Raw genomic sequence first — 18,287 nt, 5'->3', positions numbered from 1 at the left:
GCCCGGGCCAGCACGGGCCGCTCGGGGCTGAGAGTCCTAAAGGCAACGAGCAGCACGTCAGATGAGCCAGAGGCACCCTAGAAATCATCCCAGAATTTTGGGATTAAAGCAACCACACCAGCCTGGTCACCACAAGGATCCCCAAGCCTCCTGATCAGTCAGGAACACTGTTAGTTAAAAGCTCAATCTGTACTCTCAATATTTACTCACACTACTGATGAGCAGAGGGCTAAAAGCCCAAATTGTTTCCTAAATCACCATTTTAGAGGAGGCTGATCATTATGAGTCTCTCCACTGAGAGACAAACCCAAATGAAAGCCCCCAGGCTTCTTGATTTCTGGTTTCATAAGCTCTGCTAGAACTAAACCACCTTGATCTGCCTTTAATTTGAGTTTCAAAAGACGGTTTGCAAAACACCCTTTAAAATCTGCTCAAGGGTCCCAGAAATCACTGCAAATGCTCCGTAACATTTGGATGAAGTGCACAGAACACTTCCCTCACCCCCAGACCCAAAGCAGATGAGGATTTGGTTTAACCCACACACAATTCCCACCTGCCCTGGCACAGAATGTGCCCCCAGGACAAGGCTTGCAGTCCCTGGGGTCTGCCAGGCCGGGCTGGTGGCTGTAGGTGCCCTCTGGACACGGGTACTGGTTGGCAGCCCTTGTTCCTGGCGGGCAGAAATGTCCTGCTGGGCATTCCCGGGCTTTGGCCACGCCATGGATGTTCTGCTGGACATCACCCGGGTGTTCTTGTGGGGCACAGAACCTGCCAAAAAACCCCAGCGCTTGTGCTTGCCCTCTGCTGTGCCAGAGAGGAAATCTTGGTGCACAGCAGTGACCACACGATGAAAGGGAAGGAAATTCCTTGGAAAAACCAACGGAGAGCTCAGGTGTGGCCTGCCAGGATCACCCTGCCCATCCCAGCAGGCAGAACTGCCAGGAGGGATTCCCTGGGATTATTTTGTGGTGCAGAAAATGGCACAGCGAAGGGAAAGGTGAAAACAGAAACAGCAGAACCATTCTTGTATATCAAAGTGTGCCTTGTACATCAAACACAGAGCAGCCTGAGGCAGAGGGGAACACTCCTGAAAATTCCTAAGAAAGCATCAAGAGGAAGGAGCAAATCCATGTCACTCACATTCCTGCTGGGCATGTTTCACACTGGCCTTTCCCAGCCTGCTCCTGGTATTCTCCAGGGGGACAGGGCACAGGCTCTGGGCTGCCAGGGGGGCAGTAGTGACCCACAGGACACAGATAATCTGGGAGTAAAACAAGAAATACCCCTGTGGTGAAAATATTTTAATTTTTTCAGCTTTTTTTTTTTGCTTAATAAGATCCCCTATCTTTCATACTTGCTACTATTACCCAAGAAGTTAATAATTTAATTTTTTTGTGTTAATCAGAATAATTTTTGGAACATCCCATATCAATACTCATTTCTAAACCATAACAAAGGTCCGATTTTAAACTGATCTTGCTGCTGGAACGCCTGTAGGTGAAGAATGAGCCCGAAGAATTCCTACCTGGGTGCTGGTCTGACACGGAGCCTGCAGGGCAAAACCATCCTTCCTCACACAGCCCCTGCGGGGAGCCAGAGCCCTGCTGGGGGCAGGACCAGCCCGGCGAGCAGGGCTGGCAGTCCTGAGCCGAGCGACCACCAGGATGAGGCAAGAAGGAGCCTGATGAGAAAAAAAAACCATCAAAAATCACATTATTGCATCCTCACACGCCCTGCTGGAAGTGGCTGTGGGGGAATTATCTGGATCTCAAAGCAGCAGGAACTTTCTGGCTGCACTTGGCCCAGAAGATGCAGGAGGATGCTGGTTTAGGAAGGAATTCCCAAAATCCCAGCACTCCTTGGGATGAGAGCTTCATATCAGAGGGTCCTGGCTGCTCCTGACTGCTAAGGTGAATTTCTTTTTATTTCTGACTGAGCAGTGCAATCCCCTGCTAATACAAGTATAGATTTGATGTTCCACAGCCTCGTAATTTGTCGCTGTTGAGGCAGGGAAGGGAATGAAGAGACTCCATCTTCAGAAGGCAAAGAATGATCTTTATTCAAAAGCACCTCTCTCTTTTATAGAGAACATCATGAACATTAATTCCTTTGGTCTTAAAGTAAAAACATTTCACCTGAGTGGGGCACTGGGCTCAGGTCAGTGTGGTAGAACATATCTATAAACAATATGAATGGAAAGCAAGATAATTGATTACATTCCTCCCGGACTTTTTCCCAGGCATAGCCTGGCAGAAATCTTTCTATTTTTCTCTCTGACTGAACTGAGACTATCCAGAGTATTTAATTAACCCTTTGTCTCATTAGTGATGCTGCTAATGATGTCTCCCTGTGCAGGGGGGCGCAGAGGCTGGGTGACCTGTCCTTCAGGAGGGTTCAGCAGGACCTTCCCTCCCCACCAGCAGCTCCAGGGCAGTGCAGCCACTCCTGTCTGAGTGAGGGCTGAGTTCTACTGCAGCAGCACTGGGTGAGGGGCTGAATTCCTGTGCTGAGAGCAGCTTTTCCCTGGGGAGCACAGGAAAGCTTCAGAACAGCCTGAGAAGGGGCTGCAGAGCCTCAGCTGTGCTGGAGCTCACCCTGGCTCAGGGGTGGTTCTGTGATGTGGAAAAGTCTCTCCTCCAGCCCGAGCTTCCAAAGAAAGGCTCAGCAGTCTCTGTTGTTGGGTCTCAAGGCAGTTTATTGCAAGTTATCTAAAAGATTTTCTTCTGGGGCTGCTGTGGTTTGCTCACAGCTCAGGCAGAGGCACACACACACCCTGACATCCTCTCTGACCCCGACTGTTTCTTCTCTCCCACCCAGGGCTGCTGCTGTCTTTGATATGGGACATTATGTGTTACATGGGTACAGTTTTTCCCAATGCCCATTACCTATATTAAATGGTGCTTTTCTATCTTTTATATGGTACATTACGTGTTACATGTTTACAGTTTTTCCCCAATGCCTATTACCTATATTAAATGGTGATTTTCTACTCTAAACCAATCTGTGAGTGCCAACATCACCAAGAACATGGAGGTAAGGAAGAAGAAAGAGGGAGGACAGGGCAGGCCCAAATCCCAAATCCATCTTAAACCCTCTGACCCCCATGTACAAAACCAAACCCCCCTGTACAGCACTCAAAAATTCTTCCCTCTACTTTGTAACTACTTCTACTCTAATATCTAAACTTTTGTGACTTCTTGTTCTTCCTGCAAGGTTGGTAACTCATTCCATGGCTCAAACCCAAAATCACAGCTGTTTCCAGCTGCCTGCCAGGGTCTCAAATCTGATCTGGACCCGGCACATTCAAAAATGTCTGAGGGACATTTTGAGTTCCGACAAGCTGGGCTCTGGGGAGGGAAATGCCAGCAGGGACCAGCTGCCACCAAACCTACCTGGGGGACACGGAGATGGGGAGTAGCTCCCTGCAGGACAGAAGTGGCCGTGGGGACAGATGTCTCCCACTGCTCCATCCCTGGGCTGTGGCGTTGTGGAGCCTCCCGTGCAGTAGAACCCGGCCTCGCAGGGCCCAGATGGAGCTGCCAGCTCCGGGCTGGCACAGAACCAACCTGGGGCACGGGGCAGAAACAGGAGCAGCTTTTGGAGACAGCAGGAGCAGCCCCAGCACAAGGCTGGGATCACCCGGGGGTCTCGGCAGGAGGGGAAAGGGGATGCAGGCACCAAAAATCGAACTCAAAAAATGTGTGCTGGAAGAAAGACTCAGCTCCTACCTGGAGGGCAGGGAAGAGGAAGGGATGACCCAGCAGGACAAAAGGTTCCTGCTTGGCACAACCCAACAGATCCTGGAGCTGGAGCTGCCTTTCCTGTGAATGGAAAAGACACAGAGTGAGCTGAAACAGCAGAATTGCAAACAAACACTCTTTTATTGGAACAGGCAGGAGGAAGAGAGCTAGAGCACTGAATTAAGGGAAAAAAGGGAAAAAAAGCAATCCTCAACCTGGCTGATGACTCTAATATCATTTAGGTGACCTCAATACCCCTCAATAACCACCCTTTGCTGTTCTCTTCCCTACCAGAGAAATTTCCAGGAAACATTGGTTTGCTTGATGTGGATCCAGGTGGACAAAACCAGCCAGGCGTGCAGAGCCCATCTGGCCTCGCCAGGCCTGGCCTGGAACAGACTCTTCCAGGAGGACACAGCTGGCACTTGGACACATCCCAGAGATTCAGGGCTTCACTGTAGCTTCCAGGGGGACAAGGATGCTGTGTGGCAAATTCTGTGCTCCTGGGGCAGTAGTGACCTAGAGAGAAAAGGTTTCATAATGGATGGGACAGGCTGGGAACAGCTTAGGAAGGATTCCCAGCCTGCACATTGAGGAATTCCCTTCATCCTTTTGTGGGAAGTGATGCCTTTGCTGGGCTACCAAAGACAGAGGCCAGGTAAATTGGAGAGAATAAAAAGCAGTTCTGTTTACTGAAGGGAATTCAGGTACATTTAAGGCAGACAAAGCCCCCAGGAGCTACACCCAAAAGTGAACTCACGAGTTTTCACACTTTTATAAGTTTGGTTCATTTGCATATTGGGGGTTGCCAACTACAGCTTCAGCTAATGAAATCATTTACCCCAAATTTGCTGCCAGCAACTCACTTTTGTTTCCATCTCTGGCCTGAGGCAGTGAGGTGTCCTTGATTGCCAGGCCTGGAGAGGAATTGTTGTGTCTGCCCAAAATGGGGAAGCAGCAGCTCACACTGGAAATGGGGTTTAGAGTTCTACACTAAAGGTTACAAATATGTGTTACAAATATGTGAGAAATAGAAAAGCTGAAATCCTGAGGTATCAGAAGGGCTTGGGTGGCTGGACTCACACCCAAGGCATGAGTGTGGGCCCATCCTGGAATTTGCACTGCTCTGACAGGTACCTCCCATCAGGTGCGGGCCAGCCAGACCCACCTTGGGGACAATCTGTGTAGTTGGTGGAGGCAGAGGTGCAGTAAAAACCCTCTGGGCACTCCAGGCACCGGCTCCCAGTCCAGGACGGGCTGTAGGTCCCTGCAGGGCACGGCTGGGCTCTGCTGCTCCCCTCCCTGCAGAAGTGCCCAGGCGGGCAGGGACCTCCACTGGCGCTCGGCTTGGAAGGAAAACACCACAGTTACAGCCTAAAAACTCCTCCACCAGATGGTGAAGGTGAAGAGAAGAGGCATTCGCTGCGAAATCCTGCTCTCACCCCTCGCTCCCGAAGGCGGCACAAAGGCAGGGCTGGGTCTTGTCATCATCTTTAAAAATTCCTGCTGAATTTTGCCTCAGAGGAGGGCTGGCAGATGCAGCATTCTAATCAAACTCATGGACTATTAACCCCTGGAATTTTAATGTGGTGTGGCATTGCATGCTGCTTTGCAGCATCAGCATGCAACGACAGAGCTACTATTGCTTTGATTTTAACCGTAAAGCTCAAGCAAAGCCAGATGTGTTTTGTTATCTCTGTTCCTCTTTCACTATCAATCAACCAGATGCACCTGACAGAGGAGGAAATGTTGAAAGGGAGAGTTTAATCCAGGGCAGGAGAACTCAGGTGACCTTGTGTGTAGGCCTCAGATTCAGTCAAAGAGAAAAAGGAAAATTTCTAACGAGACAGAAGCCTGAGAAAGTGCTGAGAAAGAATGCAAATAAGTTCTTTATCTCTCTTATTATTCACATTGTTTATAGTTAGGTTTTGCTACTGTACATCATTCACTGCCCACCAATAGTATGAGATGTTTTCACTTCAGGACCAATGGATTTGGTCTGCATGAAGCTCTGTATAAAAGAGCAATGTATTTTGAAATAAATCAGAGTTATTCTCTCAGCCTTCTGAACAAATTCATTCCTGTCCTGCCACAACAGCGTCACTTGTGGCACTCAGTTCCACAATAAAAAAACAGATATTTTATCTATTTTCCACTGTTCCCACCACACCTCAGCTTACCCTGGCAGGTCTGGGGGAAAGGCTTCCTCCCGTGCAGTAGAAGCCAGCCTCACACAATCCACTGGGGGACACGAGTCCAGTCCCATTGCAGAAATACCCTGAAATTAAATGAAGAGACTGATGTTGGTCACTCCAGACAGACAACAACAAATTTGGGATGGGGAAATATTCATCCTGTTAGATTCAGCTACAGCTGCAGAGAACAAAGGGCACTTGTGTCACCTCTGAATGTGAGAACATCCAGAGAAAGGGTGGAACTGGAACCTCTCCATCTCCACTTTATTGTGAGCATCCCCTGAGGTGGAGAAGTGGCAGGTTTAGTCTCTATCCTCTGCCCAGCACCTCTGTTCAGGAAAATCCTACCTGACACCTCTCTGCAGGGAAGCAGGTGCTCAGAATTTCCTGCTCCAGAGCCACCAGAGCCCTGGGAATGGCTGAGATCTGAGCAATCAGGATTTTTCAGTGCTTTACCTGCATCACACAGGAGGCAGTCCTGGATCCCAGTGTTCCCAGCCGAGCTGCTGTACTGTCCAGGAGGGCAGGGCAGGGGGGAGGCAGAGCCCAGAGGGCAGTAGGAGCCCTGGGGACACGCGTTCCCCACCGCAGCATCGCTGGGGGTTGGGCTGGCAGATCCTCCAGAGCAGTAGAACCCGGCCAGGCAGGGTCCTGTCACCTGGGACTGCCCAGGGAGAGCACAGAAGTGCCCTGAGAGAGCAAACAATGCCATCAGCACAGGCAGAAAACAGGGCTGGGATGGGAAAAACAGGGCTGGGATGGGGAAAACAGGGCTGGGATGGGAAAAACAGGGCTGGGATGGGGAAAAACAGGGCTGGGATGGGGAAAAACAGGGCTGGGATGGGGGAAAAGGGATCAAAAGAGGTGAAAAACTGGGAAACATGGGGAAAAATAGGGCTGGAAGGGGAAAAACTGGGCTGGAATGGGGAAAACAGGGCTGGAATGGGGGAAAAGCGATCAAAAGGGGTGAAAAACTGGGGAACATGGGGAAAATAGGGCTGGAATGGGGAAAAACGGCTGGAATGGGGGAAATGGGATCAAAAGGGGTGAAAAACTGGGAAACATGGGGAAAAATAGAGCTGGAATGGGGGAAAACGGCTAAAAAGGGGTGAAAAATGGGAACATGGGGAAAAACTGGGCTGGAATGGGAAGAAGATGGCTGGAATGGGGAAAATGGGGCTGGAATGGAGGAAAATGGGATAAAAAGGGGTGAAAAACTGGGGAACATGGGGAAAAATGGGGCTGAAATGGGGAAAACGGCTGGAATGGGAAAAACAGGGCTGCAATGGGGAAAAGACAGGGCTGGAATGGGGGAAAATGGGGCTAGAATTGGGGAAAATGGAGAGAAAGGTGCTGGGAAGGGGGAAATGGGAGAGAGAGGGTCTGGGAGTGGTGAAAAACTGGAGAAAATGGGGGAAAACAGGGCTGGAATGAGGGAGCATGGGATGGGGATTGGGGAAAATGGGAGAGAAGGAGACTGAGGGGGGAAAATGTGGGAACAATGGGGCACAATGGGGGACAATGGAGCTGGAATGGAGGGGGGGGAATGGGATCAGGAAAATGGGATAAAAAGGGTCTGGGAGGGGTGAAAAACTGGGAAAAGGGGGAAAATGGGATGAGATTATGAAAAACGGGATAAAAAGGGACTAGGAGGGGTGAAAAACTGGAACAAATGGGGAAACACCAGGCTGGAATGTGGAGAAAATGGGATGGGATTGGGAAAAATGGGAGAAAAAGGGGATGAGAGGGGGAAAATGTGGGGAAAATGGGTCAGAATGGGGAAAAAATTGGGAAAATGGGGCTGGAATGGGGGGGAATGGGGCTGGGATTGGGAAATCAGGGATACACAAAACTCTCCTGCAAAGCAGCTCCTGTCAGTGCTTTCCCCCAACCTGCTTTGCACCAGAGGAGACATTTCGGGGATCAAAACACCCTGTGAACATCAAGGACACTCTGTCCCTGCTGTCACCGTGCTGAGAGAGGCTCCTGTGCCTCACCTGGCTCGCAGGGGCTGCAGTGGGACCTCAGGCTGCTGCCAGGCTGGGGGTTGTAGGTCCCTTTAGGACAAGGGAACTGAGCTGCAGAGGCAGTGCCTGCAGGGCAGTAGTGGCCAGGGGGACATTCGTTCTCCAAAATGGAAGAGGAATTCTTGGGGCAGAAGAACCTGGGTAAAAGAGAGGGTAAAAAAAATGAGGATTTTGGCTCCTGTGCTGGTTTGAGCAGAGAAGGGACCTAAAAGTGCATTTCAGTGCACTCTGAGTTGATTCCTCAAATGCCAAATTGATGGCATAATTGCAAAAGCCACAGAGACGTAATTTTCTTAACTTGAATCACAACACATCCAAGCTGTGATTCATCAACTTGTAAAAGTTAATCAAGTTCAAACCCAGGCAGTAATTGGAGATAAATCCCCCAAGGAAAAGCCAGGCTCAGCATCAGGTGATTTTCAAGATCCTCTTCCACTTCAGCAGGCTGGTGCCAGCCTGTTGCCAAGGGAACCAGCTTTTACTGCAGACATGGAATAAGTTGATGGTGCCAATGGTTTCTGTGCTCTGAACAGCCTAAATTCCCTTCCAGTGGGGCTGTGTGTGGGGCTGGGGCTTTTCCTGGTCCCACAATCACTGTGTGGTGCTCTGAAACTGCTCTGCTGCCTCACAGCACTTCCTCAAGTGCTTTCTAGTGGTAAAATATCTCATTTTTCCCACACACACTGCTTCAGGATGCCTGGGTAAACAATTACTTCCAGCATTTCCAAGCTCCCTATGTCTCACCCTTCAGGACAGGGCAGGCAGCTGCTTTGGCTCAGGGAAGGGTTATAGGATCCTGCTGGACAAGCAATGGGAAGAGCTGTGCCCTGGGGACAGAAATACCCTGGAAAAGATAGAGCAGGTCGGAATCAGCGGAGTTGGGAGAGTCCAAGCCAAAGCAGGCATTTCTGTGGGACTTTAACTCACCTTGGGGACACGGCTGTGGCTCCTCACCAGAGACACAGAACTGCCCCTCTGGGCAAGGCTGGCATTGTTCTCCCTGGGCATGGGGCAGGTGGGAGCCAGGGGGGCACGGCACTGGGCTCCTGGAGCCGCGGGGGCAGAAGTGACCGCGGGGACACGGAGCTCCCGAGAGGCCATCGCTGGGTCGTGGGGTCTGGGCACCGCTGGCACAGTAGAACCTGCAGCCAGGACACACCCATGGGTGCCACCTGTGGGAACCCAGGGCTTCCCTCTGGCTGCCCTGGGACCCTGGCAGGGGTCAGAACCCCCCTGGACAGAGCCCCCAGAGACACTGGCTGTGATCTCTGGCCATGGAAAAGAGTTTTCAATCTTACAGGATCAATTACCAGCTCTGAGTGTTTGATATAAGTAATAATTCAGTGTGGCACGGGTGCAAAAGTAAAATTTTAGGATTCTAGATGAGGGGTCCAAAGGGGACAAGATGGAGGAAATTGGGTGTGCCTTGTCCTTTTTCTCCTTCTTCATGCCCTCCATGTCTCACTGTGGTGTTGGCATTTTTCTGTTGGTTCAGGCTGGGGACACACTGTCCAACGTAGGTGACAGATATTGGCACGTTCTTGTAAATGCAGCCCAGGGAGTTTCTGGTATTTAATGTTTGTCACATCCCCCTGAGGGCAGAGCCCCACACGCTGCCCTGCAGGACAGAGCTGGGCAGGGCAGCAGAACATGTGAGAGATAAACAGAATAAACAACCTGGAAACCAGCACAGACCAATTATGGCTTCTGCTTTGGCAGGGGGCTGACAGACAGAGACTTTCTACAATCTCGGGATCATCAATACCTCAGATTCCGACAGTCACCCAGGGAAAAACCCCAGGAGACCACCCCTGCTCACAGCAGGGCATAGAAATCACAGAATTCACAGAATCACCAGGATGGAAGAGACCTGCAAGATCATTGAGTCCAACCCAACCCCAACACCACAACCAAACCCTGGCACCCAGTGCCACACCCAGGCTTTTCAGGACCATGCAAATGGGGTTGTTCTGCTACTCACCCAGGGCTGCACTGCCCCGAGGGTGCCCTCTGCCCAGAGCTGTTGCAGAAGTGTCCCCCAGGACAGGGCTGGCACTCCTGCACCCTCCTCCTGCCCTCCCGGCCGGACCATGTGCCAGGAGGGCACTGCAGTGGCTCTGGGGCACCTGGTGAGGTCACAGCAGGCTGAGGAAACTGCTCCCAGGATTTCCAGGAATGGAGGAAAGGGCTGCTCCAAAGCTCCCCTACCTTCAGGGCAGTAGTGACCAGCAGGGCAGGGCAGCCCTGACTCTCCATCCTGGGGGTTCCTCACTCGGGCACCACTTTTACACCAAAAGCCCTCAGCACAATCTCCTGGAAAAACAAAATAATGGGGAAATAAAACCATGTAAACACACATTTCAGATCCAGCCATTTGCTACCTAGAAATCCCTGAGGAGCTGCTGCACCTGCCAGGAGGAGACAGAGACAGAGGATCCCTTCAATGCCTGGGCACTGCCTCCACATTCCAATAAATGCCCCACACTCCAATAAATATCCCACATTCCAATAAATACCCCACACTCCAATAAATATCCCACATTCCAATAAATACCCCACACTCCAATAAATATCCCACATTCCAATAAATATTCCACACTCCAAAAAATATCTCACACTCCAATAAATATTCTAGCACACATTCCCCCTCAGAATCACATTCCACACATCTTTAAGGGGAGATTGAAATATTAAGAATTCTGTTTTGTGTTTTGCTGGAATAGGGCCTTTCAGGATCAATGGATCAATGAAAAATCATTAGATGTGGGAAAAAAATCTTGGAAAAAAATGGAAAGATGTCATTGCTGGGTGTTTTGCCCTGTGTTTCTCTGCTAAACCTCATCACGTGCACATCAATTACATGCAAGGAGTAGTTCTTTGGGAACCAGGCTAAAAACCCAAACTAATTCTTAATAAAATGCCAGACACAGATAAACTTTAGACTGAATTATTTTTTAAAAAAAGTATCACACATAGAATTCTGGTTTCTGCAGTCCTTCTCTCACTCCTTGCTCAGAAAAATGAAGGTTTTTTCCTTCCTCAAGAAGTTCCAGACAAATGAAATGGGACATTTTACCTTAGCTGACGTGAGAGCCCTGGAGCCCAGCTCCAAGCCCTCACTCGTTATAATGCACTGATAATGAATTCATGCACTAATTATCAGCCACTGACGATCTTGATAGTAAAAGGATTTTAAAATCATGGGGATTTAGGATTAAAAGGAAAATTAAGCTTAGTAGGCCCTTGAAAAAAAAAATACCCTGGGTACATGTAGACATTGTACCTTGCTAGGACTGCACTGTGTAGCTAGTACATGATAAATGATATAATTGTTAGATGTGATGATTGTTTAGTAATTAAATATAATTACTGTTTAATCATAAGAATAACTATGAGAAACTGTGGTCAGGGGCCTAAGAAAGAGCACGAGAAACTCATGTCAATGTATACAATAGAGCAATATAAGTTAAATAATTAATATGTAAGTTATATAGCGATAGAATATAAAATACGTTCAGCTCGAAAGCCGTGTCGGAGTCAGATTTGGGGCTGTACCCCTGATTCCCAGAGCTCCCAATAAAAGCACATATGCATAAAATCATATCCTGTGATTCTGTGTGTTCCTGAATGCTGACAATCTCAGCAGCAAGGAGAGTGCTCAGAAGAGCACCAGGGTACCTGTTGGGGCAGCCAGGCCAGGGAATTCACAGTATTTTCCTGCTGGGCATCTTTGGCATTCCTGGAGGGATTTCAGTTTCTGCCTGGCTCCGAAGGTCCCTGCAGGGCAGCTGTGCTGAGAGCTGCTGCTGGTCCCCGCCGGGCAGAAAAAGCCCCGTGGGCAGGGGTAGAGGGTGACATCGATGAGTGGCCCTTGCTGGCTGTCACAGTAAAACCCTGCAGGGACAGGGGGAAGAGCTGAATTTAGCTCAGAGCAGCTGCTCAATAGGCAGGAACAGCTTCTCCAGGCACACAGACATCTCACAGGATAAACCTGCTGCTGGCCTTAAATAGCTGTTGATGTGAGCCACTGCTGCTGCACAAATGCACTGCACCCTTAACAGGAAATTTAATTTTCTTAACAGGAAATTTAACAGCCAGTGGTCCCCAAAACCAGGACAAGACTTACAGATGACACAGGAAAACACTTAATGACCCAGCATTGATCTCTCTGTTTCCCTGCAGCCACTGAAACACTTCAAGGAAAGTTTTCCCTCTGAACATCAGAGTTTTTTCCCCATCAGTGTTCAAATTGCTCGGAATACACAGATGTTGTTATTTGTGCTTTCACATCTGAGCTGCTTTTACCTCTAATGGGCTTTTCAGAGAGACAGAAAATGTTCTCCTCCAGTACAGAGAAGAAACCATGTGGGCAGCAGCTCTCTGATCATGGGAAGGCTCCAAAGACAGCAACAAGCTGTCATCTCTTGTCTGAGGGGAGCACAGAACAACATTTGGATCCTGTAAAACCAACTCCCGTTTTCTGCATGTGCAGCACCTCTGTCAGATCTCCCAGCTGGGAAATTGTTTTTCCACTCCAGCGACTCACAGAAAGCCATTTATTTTGGATTTGTCACCCACAGTGCTCTGAGCACGTCCCCAGGGGCTGTGACAGCCTGCAGGACACTCTGCTGCCCTCTCACCTTCCCAGCACTCCCCAGTGGGGGCACTGAGGCCAGGCTGCTGGCAGTAGAAGCCAGAGGGGCAGGGCTGGCACTCAGACAGTGCTCTCCTCCCTGCCAGGCTGGAGAAGGTGCCCGCTGGGCAGAGCTGGGGCGCTGCTGATGCTGCAGCTGCAAGAGAAGCAAGAAAGAAATAAAAAATGAAAGAATGAATGAGATGGCTGCACTTGGGGGTTGGATGAACACAAAACAGCAGAAGGGTAGTCTTTTCCACTCAGAGATCCAACAGTGCTGCATGGGGTGGAATAGAAATCATTTGCTTCGTTTTACCCACAGGTGGATCCAAGATACTGAGATATTGAGACAAAGATATCACCTCCCACTTTGAGAGGAAGGAGAAGAATTAAAGGAAGAAACTTTGTCTTTGGCACCATGGTCAGACCCCAGGCAGTTGGCTGCCACACCCTGGGAGTGTTTCAGGAGTTCTGTGCCACGGAATCTCCAGTGCTGGGTACCCACTGCAGTAAGAGCCCGCGGGGCAGATGTTCCCGGTGACACCATCCGTGGGTTTGGGGCCAGCAGCTCCCCCTGCACAGTAGAAGCCAGCAGCACATTCCCCACTGGGGACAGGCAGCCCTGCAAGACAGAGAGGATGGTGGCACTCAGAGCACTGGGACAAAGAGGGAAAAGCAGGGAAAACAACTGCTCACAGCCTCCCTCTGGGAGACACCACGGGCATCTGGCAAGCACTGCTACATCCCCAGGGAAATGCCAGGAGAATCCCCCAAAACTGTTCTTCCCCACAGACACCGACCTGAGGCATTGCAGAAGAGCCCCGGGGGACAAGGAAGAGGCTCTGGACTTCCCTGGGGGCAATAGAAGCCAGCTGTGCACTTGCCCCCGGTGGCAGTGGCTGGGCACAGGCAGTTGGCACTGGTGTAGTTGTCCAGGTCAAAGGGCTGCGAGGTCCAGGCTGCTGAGATGCAAAACCAGCCTGGGAACGGGAAAAGGGACTGAGGAGCTCTGGCAGTGACAGAGCCCCACAAAACCATCACAAATGAACCAGCTGGGGTGGCTTCGGGTGTGATGTGGGCACAGCAAAGGGTGTGGGACAGGTTCATCCCACCAAAGTTTAACTCCACCAGGCCTGAATTTCCCATGGAGCAGTACGTCCAATTTAATACTATAAATACAATATTAACAAAGAGATCTTGCAACATCAAGTTCAGTACTTTGGCTTTATGGTCACAGGGCTCAGCTCAGCTGCCTGAGCAGGCTCAGAGGGCAGGGACTGCTCCTGGCTACCCGGCACAGCCTGGGGCCCAGCAGAGACATGTTCAATCCTACTGATACCTCCAGAGATCTCAGGGTCCGGGTGTCAGGATGACCCCAGGAGTGTAAAAGTCCTCATTTCCCAGCCCGTGCAGCCAAAGAAGGAGTCTGAATGCACAGGATCAGCTTCTCAAGGTTGTTTATTTTCCCTTATCTAGAACATTCTTTCTCTGACCTGCTGAGCTCTGTCCAGCAGCTCGGCCATGGCATTCTGTCTGTCCTCCTGGGCATCATTTACAATTTATACTAAAAACTACCTGTACTATGTTTACAATAACGTGCCAATATCTATAATTTATGTTGGACAGTGCGTCTCTACTTTAAACCAATGGAAAAGTGTCACCATCACACCAAGACATGGAAGACAAGAAGGAGGAGGTCAGGACATGCCCAAATCCTCCATCTTGTCCTCTTGATCCCCATTCTAAAAACCATAAAATTCTACTTTTTCACCCTGTGTTATTTCAACTACCACACTGCTCAAACCCTTGTGGCCTGTAATTCCTCACACAGACTTGGCAGTTTTTTTCCAGGGGCTAAAATCAAAGCCACAGGTGTTTTTGGCTTTGTGCCCGGGTCTCTGGAGCCAGCCAGGGCAGCCAGAGGGATGAGCTGGACTCTGACACAGAGAACCCAGCAAACAGACTGCAAGGGCTGTGCTGAAGCTGCGGGGTGAAAGCATCACCCTGCCGAACACCCTGTCCCCAGTGTCACCCAGCAGCCCCACACTCACCTGGGTCACAGCTGCCTGAGGCCGCTGGCAGCCCCTCCTGCCCGCAGTAGTGCCCAGGGGGGCAGGGCAGGCAGCTGTCCAAGCTCTGGCTCATGGGGTCAGGGTTGTAGTAGCCCCTGGGACAGGGAAACGCTGTGGCAAACCTGGTGCCTGTGGGATAAAGAGAGCAGGAGTCTTTCATGGAATATAATCACGATCCTTCCACTGAGTTCTGCCGCATCATTTCACATCCTCTTTGGCAGTTTATCCCACTCTTTATCCCCTCATGGCCAAAATTGTGTTTGGGCGCTGTTTAATTTGTGAAGCTGTTAAGCAACAGCCACATCTACAGCTTAAAATATTGTTTTGTATTTTTTTTTTTTCCTAACCACATCCAAAAATACACTTAAAAAAAGTCATTCAAACATGTAAAAGAATATTTTTGGACATATTTTCCTGTGAAGAACCAGGCTGACAAATATTTTATTAACAAAGATCATTTCTTGTCTTTAAGAAGGATGTTTCAGCCTGGCCAAAGGACTGCTGGGTTCTCTGGGCCCATCTCACCTTTGGGGCAGTAAAATCCAGCTGGGCAGGGGTTTGTGCTGTAGCTGGTGGTGTTTTCTGGGCAGAAGTAGCCTGCAGCACAGGGGAAGCAGGCAGCTTGTCTGGAGAGGTTGTTGTAAGTCCCTGCAGGGCAGGGCAAGGGAGAGCTGGTCCCTTCTGGGCAGAAGTGGCTCACAGGGCAAGGACCTCCTTTGTGCCTTACACCTGGGACACAGGCAGGAGAAGCAGGGGTTGGAAATCTCCTCTGGAAATGATTATTTGAGCCAATCAAATGGCAGTGGCTGTGCTCATTGCAGGCAGACCCCCATGACTGCCCCAGTGCTCAGTGCAGGCGTTTCCTGCAGTAACACTGGCATGTGTGTGATGCCTTGTGCAGGCTGAGCTAGAACAGAGCTGGGCAGAGCTGAAGAATAAAGCAGGGATTTATTAAAGGATCTCCTCCATGGATCCACCTTGGGCAGCACCAGAGCTCATCCAGGGCTGCACCCAAGATGAACCAAAATGGTCCCACAATGAACCCAAGATGAACCAAAATGGTCCAAAATGAACCCAAGATGAACCAAAATGGTCCCAAAATGCACAAGCGCTCCCGGGGCTCTCCCTGGGATCAGTTCTGCTCCATTGGCACCTTGGAGTTCATTGTCCCATTCCAGCTTCAGCCCAGGCAGTCCCATCCTGCTTGTTTTTCTCTCTCCAGCCCACGGTGTTTGTGCTCCTGGGCTGAGATTTGGATCATTTGTCCTTGGTGCCCAGCTGGAGCAGGAATTGTTTTGTCTCCCTGCTCAGAGAGCTCAGCATCCCCTCATGTGAAACCCAGACCCACACACTGAAGCAGCACAGAATGTGAAAAACATAAAACCTAAAACCTGAGGCATCATTTAGCCCAAACCCCTCTCTCAAAGAGAATTCACACAGGAATCTGGATGACTGACAGGAGGCAGGGCCGGGAATACTGGGAAGGAAGGTAGGACACTGGGAGGGAAGGAAGGTGGAACACTGGGAGGGAAGGTGGCATGGTTGAAGCTGCCTGTCACCTGAACCCTGGATCACCCAGTGCCACTCACCGGGTGGTGATGGTGAGGAAGCACCAGGCTGGCAGAAGTACCCAGGTGAGCAGGGTCCTGAGGGGGCTGTGAGGCCAGGGGAGCCACAGAACTGGCCAGGTGGGCACTCTGTGCAGCTGGAATCCTGCCCGTTGTGGAGCCTGAGAGGGACAGAAGCAGCGTTTCAGCTGGTGAGTGGTAAACTCAGCCCTGGTGAGTGACAGCAGCCACAAAACTTTTCTGATCAATGTAAGGATGTCTAACGAGCCTCGCTGAACTTCACTCCATTGCTTAGGGGACTGATGGAGAAGCAGAAATGAAAAGAAACTAAAAATTAGCATCAGCAGATCCACAGAGCTTCACCTGTCTGAGTAAGTGCCCACAGGGCATGGCTGGGGTATACTGGTGCCAGCTGGGCAGAAGTGTCCAGGTGGGCAGGGGCCACCACCGCTCGTGTTTGAGGCTCCACTGGGGTTTGGGACACTTGCTCCTGCACGAGGAAGATAAAGCAGAAGTATCCTGAATTATTTGGGCTGTTTCTCATAGGCAAGTTTTGCTCCCCATGGCTAAAAAGCCATTTCTACAGGGGAAAGAAAGAGGAGCTCATGGTAGCTCATGGCAGTAAAGGCAGAGATCCATGGTGAAATGGAATAAATAGCAGCAAGGACCATAAAGACCAGAGAATAATTTCTATAGGTGAAAGAAGAGAGGAGCTGGTGGTAACTCACGGCAGTAAAGGCAGAGATCCATAGTGGAATGGAATAAATAACAGCAAGGACCATAAAGGCCACAGCTCCCCACCTTTTCACTCTTTCTGCCCTCTGAACCCTAATTTCTGTACCTGCTGTGCAGAAGAATCCTGGCCAGCAGGGACCACTGGGAGAGGATAATCCCCATTCTCCACAGAACATTCCTGGAAGAACAAAAATAGAAAATGTCAACATTGAGGCAGGATGGGAACAAAGAAAATCTAATTCAGAAGAGAAGAATTGGACAAGAGAGACAGAGAATTATGAACATTCCTTTCCAGCTCTTTTCCAGGCCCAGCCTGGTTAGAAAACCTCTCTTTTTCTCTCTGACTGAACTGAGAATATCCATAGGAAAAGAGAATCAGCAAACTGGGAGAATAAAAACCAAAAAACCCTAGGAGAGCTGCTGTGCTGCATGCACTTTTGGAAGGCAAAGGGAAGACTTTGAGAAATCAAATCCCTCAGCATCAGCACAAGTGAGACAGAACCCAATCCTAATTCAGTTCATCTCCTCTGGGAAACCCCAAACCCTTCTGCACAGCCTCCAAAACCCTGTGGGGACACCACCAGTGGGACCAGGATCCTCCTTTGACTGTGGATTTTTATGTTTGCATTTCCTGGAGGCCAAAACCTATCAGAGGAACGGGGAAGAGAGAGCTGCAGAGAGGTCATCACCCCCTTAGACATGTCCCAAGAGAGCATTCCCTCACCTGCAGGGCACTGCTGGCACCTCTCAGCACGGCTCAGGCCGTAGGAGGGGTTGTAAGTCCCAGGAGGACAAGGATTAAAACTGATCCCAGTTTTCTGAGGGCAGTAGAACCCGGGAGGGCAGCGGCGCCGGAGCCCCTTTGAACAGTGAAACCCAGCAGGACAAGGAAGGCATTTGTCTTGGCCTGAGAGGGAAAAAAATAGGAATTACAAGGAAGCATGGGATGAAATGGAAGGAAAATACCACATGCACAACATCCCTCTGCCTGTTTGTGCACTTAAAGAAGCAGAAATCGAGATAAAGCTATTTTTTATGCTCTCCCACAGTAACTGGCCTCAAATATGGATTTCTCCTCGGAGCATTTAGTTCAGCAAACTCCACTCCACCAGCCCGAGTCACCTCCACGTGTCCCCATTAGGTGACAGGAGGAACAGAGGGAAAGCTGGAAACTGCTGCCAGCCCTGGAGCACGGAGTGCCACCGCCACAAACCCAACACTACATGGGCTGCTGCAGGGGGAATACATTCCTCATGTGACACCAGGGGAAAAAAAACAGAACATCCCTGCTCCACCCCTTTCTCTACCCCAGTCCCC

The 18,287-nt window shown here is 50.1% G+C and overlaps 2 long non-coding RNA genes across 2 annotated transcripts; both read right to left on the bottom strand.

The window, feature by feature from the left end:
• Positions 1–3,479: 3,479 nt before the first annotated feature.
• LOC144247422 (uncharacterized) lies at positions 3,480–4,067 on the bottom strand. The gene is made up of 3 exons (XR_013341134.1): positions 4,032–4,067; positions 3,729–3,821; positions 3,480–3,566 (listed from the first exon to the last, which is right to left on the bottom strand). It is a non-coding gene; the product is annotated as an uncharacterized LOC144247422 (long non-coding RNA).
• A 12,629-nt stretch (positions 4,068–16,696) lies between these two features.
• Positions 16,697–17,826, bottom strand: LOC110468195 (uncharacterized). Its single transcript, XR_002465041.1, has 3 exons — positions 17,695–17,826; positions 17,077–17,148; positions 16,697–16,725 (listed from the first exon to the last, which is right to left on the bottom strand). It is a non-coding gene; the product is annotated as an uncharacterized LOC110468195 (long non-coding RNA).
• Between the last annotated feature and the right edge of the window lie 461 nt (positions 17,827–18,287).

The sequence above is a fragment of the Lonchura striata genome, chromosome 23 (assembly GCF_046129695.1).
Source record: "Lonchura striata isolate bLonStr1 chromosome 23, bLonStr1.mat, whole genome shotgun sequence".
Classification (NCBI taxonomy): domain Eukaryota; kingdom Metazoa; phylum Chordata; class Aves; order Passeriformes; family Estrildidae; genus Lonchura; species Lonchura striata.
The sequence above is the reverse complement of the archived record's forward strand: the minus strand, read 5'-3'. Positions and strand labels throughout refer to the sequence as shown.